Genomic DNA, 6,000 nt, shown 5'->3' on the forward strand with positions numbered 1-6,000 from the left:
TCTCTAGCAGCTTCCCAGATTTTTTCCTCTGTTGAGTAGAGGAGAAATGTTTCCCCGATTTCGGGGTTCATTGAGTTTACGAGCAAGGGCATCACCATGCTATTTCCAGCCTTCCAACGCTTGAACGCCGAATCTTCACACTTCGGAGCTTTGGTCATGCCAGTGAGATAGTCGTCCTTGCTTCGCCGAGAGATGAAGATGGGCACATATTGTGACTGCCTAAGAACGTTGTGGCCATTAAGTTTATGAGTCACGACATGATGGGAGAATTGATCAGTGTTCGACTAAGTGGGCATGGTTTGAGAGGTGGATGAAGTGGTGTTGAGGGCAAATGAGTTTTTGAAGGTGTTCATGGTGATAGCGTTTCTGGGCTCTGATATCATGTAGAATTCGAGAGAGGGGGAGAATTCAAAAGAAGAGAGAGATTTTCGATTATCTGAATATTTTACTTGTTATTATTGGATTGAATGTACAAGTATATATAGAGTTACAGATGAAATAGAAGAATAAATGATGACATTCCCAACTAACTACATTGAAAAAGACAAATAATAAACATACACAACTTCCGTTAATAGAGTCCTAATGTTGGTGTTGATTCCGAGGTCGTGCTAGCATGGACTAACAGGCGGAAAAGACGAGTTGAAGAGAAGAGGGGCTCAGACGACGAGTTGAACTTCAACAAAACTCACAAAACTCTAAGCTCATCGGCATCGCTTCCTTGGGCCACCGGAGTAATCTCCAAGCTCATCATAATATGAAGGAATTTTTTTTTAATAAAATGAAAAAGAAATGGAGATATTTTTTTATAAAATTAAATAGAGATAGAAGATCCGATTAAGGGTATTATGGGTATTTCATATTTTTTTATTGATAAAGTCAACTAAAAATTATGAAAAGGGGTTATATTTGATTCAGTAAAACTATTAGGGTATAAACATGCTATAAATAATAATATTAAGAGATACATGTGATATTTTAAAAAAACAATCTCGAAAGATCGAATTATTATTATACGGGTCTTGAATTCACGTTGATGACACTCAGAACCGAAGAGAAAAACACAAACGCAAAGACAAGAAATAGAGTATTTTATTAGATGATATTTGTGTAATGCAATAGCTAATTGGGATTTCTTTAAGTAAGGAGCGAGATAAAAGTAACGTGCATATTCCTATTTTTACATGCTATTTATAGAAAAATAGACATTCAAAATCTAAGATCCTAAACATGGGGACAACGTATCTCTAGCCATTATGAAGCCCAAGTATTTACGCACTCTCATCTTGTTAGCTTGATCCTTGTGGTATTTGCATCTTATGTCACAAATTGGCAATCCAATTGCAAATAAGTCACATGCAAAAAATTTAGAAAGTTTTAGAGGAAGATGAAGTGATTTTTAATGAGGTATTGTAAAAATTCAGAAGACATTGAGTAACAAATAAAAAGATTAAATGATGAGAATGAGTAATTTGAAATTTGCACATGTGACACGAATGTAAATACGTGACACAAATGCAATTTTGATAACTTTGTGACACAAATGCAAAAACCCGACGAATTTGTGACATTGACGCAAATTTCCCTTGATCCTTTCATCTTGACCAGGTCCTTAGGCTTGCGTTTGACTTCATAATTCTTCTGTTTTGACTGGTCTCCGCCCATTGCTTAATGGGCTTCTCTGTTTGTCCCTCATTTGTGCGCTCGAAATAGAAGCAAAGCCTAGTGAGGCCCAAAAGTCGTGAATGACCCTACAATAGGAACGAAAAAATTGGAGAATTAGGTTTGAAAAATTCATATACCGAGCAATAGTTTCTAAATATTATATTATTTTGGAAAAGAAGAACGCCAAAGATAGTGATGCAAAGGACTTTAAGAAGAGAAACTTGATAAAGGCGCTACACCTTGGAGCCTTTTGTGTTAAAACACTACACTATTTAGCAACTATCTAAAAAACTCTACACTTACCCACTTGAAATGTCTAATTTACTTATCATCTTTATTTATTTACATGATTCTCAATCAGTATAAAGTTATGTCTGAGTCCTTGAGTTTTAGGGTTTTTATCATTCTTATTCATACCAACAAAGAGAAAAAGAATGAGAATGTCATTGTTGAAAGTGTGAAGATTAGAAGTCGACATCTAAAAGTAATAGGTATATTTCCTTTTGTGTTTCGACATAAAATTGTCCATTTATAAGTTCATATTTTGTTCTATTTGACCCACAAATCGGGGGTTCTTTCGCTGCTGTTCGTTTTTCATATATTCGACTGATCTTGAATGGTTGACTGATTTCTACAAAATTTTGACCAATTTGTGTCATTTTGCAGATTCTTGAATGTTTAGCTTTTGTGTCGTTTTTTACTTATTTCTTCAAAATTTCGGCCAATCTTTAAATTTTTGACCATTTATATACTGCTAAACTTTTTTCGATTTGTGGAAATGAAGCAGATCCACGGGTGAACATATGTTGTTTATATGATGGTGATTGGGTAAAGAGTGGTAGTTAATAAGTGGGAATATGTTAATGAAGTGCGGTTTGAAGTTTTTGCACTACCAAAAGTGATGACCTATTTGGAGTTAATGGTTATGTATGAAAATTTTTGTGTTGACAAGTGCAGATACGAGTTGAAGCTATAGGCAGCATTTGTATGGGGTGAAAGAGCAATGCCTCCTCTCACATTCATAACTGATGCTGGTGTGGCTGCTTTCGTGTTATAGGAATCATCTGGAATCATCAAATTTACTAACACAATAAAATAATATCTACATAATCAAAAGTAAAACAAAGTGAAGCATACCTCTGGTAAGTTAAGCAAAGGACCAAGGTTTCCTTTCTTGGCTTGAGCTTCGAAGTCCAGTTCAACATCCTAAGAAACTTGTCGTCGTTATTCTTCACTACAGAACTCTGTGTAATACGAGACATAATCTCCTCTTGTTTTTGCGGCGTGACATCATTCCAAGGTGGAATGTGAGGAGGAACCGATGTGCATACTAAGCCCCCCAAACTTTTTTTAAACGTGCCATTCATCTCGCCCTTCTTTAACTTTTCGCTTGGTACTACCTTCATGGGCAGATAAAACTGATGCATGACCGGATCGAAGATCATGGTCACCTTTTTTCCCCTCTGAGAATCGGAACTCGTCGTAACACCTCGTACTCTAGACGGAGGTGTCTCCGGCGGATCACTGTCTCCACCGCCTAGGCTTGTGGCCATACTATTATTAGAAAGAATTTGGAAGTGAGAACGAGATTTAAAGTGGACATTTTTCTTGAAGTTTGATGTGGGAAAATATCGATGATCGGGAAAATATCTTAACATTGACGATGTTCATCATTTCAAGAAACAGGATGTGGTAAAGGTTGACCGATCAGCGTCGCTGGTCAAAGAGAATCTAGCGATGTTATACCGTTTTCGGTGGATTTTGAAACTAATTAGTCAACTAAATCCTATTGACCAACTAAATTAACAATTAAATAAGCAATAAACTAATGAATTAACTCATTTATGAAAATTACAATTTCAATTTATTAACTAATTATTACAATTACAATTTCAATTTAAGTTAAGTAATAACTAATGAATTAACTAATTCTTACAATTACAATTTATTACAATTACAATTTCAATTTATTAACTAATTTATTACAATTACAATTTCAATTTAAGGTTCAATTTAAGTTAAGTACTAAATAATGAATTAACTAATTTCTTACAATTACAATTTATTACAATTACAATTTCAATTTATTAACTAATTTATTACAACGATAATTTCAATTTATTAACGAATTTATTACAATTACAATATCAATTTAAGTTAAATACTAACTAATTATTATTAACTCATTTAACTAACATAACACATTATTATTAACTAAACTAACATGATTAACTAATAATTACATATATTTAAAACTAATTAACACATACTAATAAACTAATTAGTTAATTAACTTAGTTAACATGTTTACTTAGAAACCTTCACCAACGAGTTGCGAGGCACAAGGCGGACCGGGACTGAGGTGGACGGGGGCTGCGATGCAGAGCTCGTCCGAAATTGAATGGGGCTGCGACGAGGAGCTCGACACGTACGGCTGCAAGCTTCAATGCGAGTGACCGAGGTTGTGGCTGTGGCTGAGGCGGACCAGGGTTGTGGCTGAGGTGGACCGGGTGAGTTGAGGCTGTGTGGGACAGAGAGAGAGAGATAGAGAGAGAGAGAGATAGAGGTAAAGAGAGACAAAGAGATAGAGAGAGATAGACTAACCGTGGTGATTAGGTGGAGCTTCGATGACGTGGATGACGCCGAAGGAGGCACGACGACGGAGAAGCATGGCTGCGAGCTCAACCGGGGATCGGACAGGACCGGAGCGTGGTTGCGAGAGACAGAGAGATAATTATAAAGAGAGATAATGAGAGAGAGAGAGGGAGACTCCCAGTGGTGGTGGTGGTGGGTCGTCGAGGTCGGTGATGGTGGTGGGTTATCAGAGGGATTTGGGTCTCGGTTGTGGTGGGTCGTCAGAGGGCTTTGGGTCTCGACTATGGTGGGTTGTTGGAGATCGATGGTTTTGGTGGGTCGAAGAGAGCGAACAACATGGTGGTGGTGGTCGCGCGCGGAAAGAAGAAAATAAAGACATGGTGAAGGCTCGGTGGTTTAGTGGTAGTGGTGCATGTGGTGTGGTGGTTATGGTGGTGGTGCGGATGAGTCGGCGGAGCTTCACCGGAGGCATGGTGATCGGAGCTTCAAAGAAGAGATAAAGTGAGAAATAGAGAGAGAATGTGGAAAATAGCGAAGGAAAAATGGAAATAGAAAGGGAAAGAGACTCACTGGTAGCGTGGGCGACATCGAGAAGCGGCGGAGGGACGAAACCGGTCGGAGATGGAGAAGAGACGAAGAAGAGAAAAGTAATTGGGGATTTTGGGCGAAGAAGATGAAATCACGTTTTTATATTCAGGTCTAACAATTAGAAGCGACTTTAAAAACGATTAGTCGTTTCTAACTTTGCATCCATTCAAAACGACATCGTTGCGTGAAAAATGAAAATTTTGGCAGAAAAAAAAAGCGGCAAAAATTGTGGGGATATTAGAAGCGACGCTTCTAAGCCGGATGATAATATTAGAATCGACTTTAGAAGTGACCAGTCTCCAAATTTTGACTTTTTAAATACGTGTTGCTTTGATTTACGTTGACAAGGCTGGAAGCGACTAGTCGCTTCTAAAAGTAGGCGGCGCTTCTAAAAGTACTTTTTGTAGTAGTGTTATGGTAAGTAGAATGGTATTTGGAAAGATTCGTTTGCAATCCCAAAATCGTATCTTCCCAACTAATGTGATCCCAAGGAAATGACAAAAAGTACGTTAACTCATCCACCATGTTCAACAACTTGAACCAAATATTATGCGAGGTGTCCTTTCCGCGTAGACACCTTCTACGACTAAAACATAAGCCAAGCTTAAAGATTTCGGCATCTACGGTGCACTTCTTAAAAGAATCATCTAACTCATTCACCTTCACCATTGTCTTGTCCTTAAAATACTTCTCAATCAAACGTTTGCTCGACAAGTACTTTTGAAGTTCTTCAACAATTGGTAGTTCACCAAATTTCAATCCTGTGACCAAAGTGAACGCTATCTCATCTATTTTCTCTGACTTAACTTGTCTCTGTATCATTTGGTCAATGAGTTTTTCCGAGAACTAAATGACCGAATAACATCATGCAGTATGTACGAACCCCTATACATAACACGACCATTGTAATGCTTGGAATACGAGATTAACAACTCATAAATATGAAAATATGAATAAAAAACAATAAGTGTAATTAAATTAATTGGTTGAAAATAAAAAAAAATAGACGAAAATGCTTTGTTTTGTCGAAAATTCTCTATTTTGATCGAAAAGTATATGAAATTGCAGTCAACACAGTGAACATCTAAATCGCACATACTAATGGTCGAAAACATCTAAAATAAGTTGAAATTAAAAATAAATTGGTCGAAA

The sequence above is a fragment of the Urtica dioica genome, chromosome 9 (assembly GCF_054948205.1).
Source record: "Urtica dioica subsp. dioica isolate 48M chromosome 9, U.dioica_male_clone48M_v1_H2, whole genome shotgun sequence".
Taxonomy (NCBI): domain Eukaryota; kingdom Viridiplantae; phylum Streptophyta; class Magnoliopsida; order Rosales; family Urticaceae; genus Urtica; species Urtica dioica.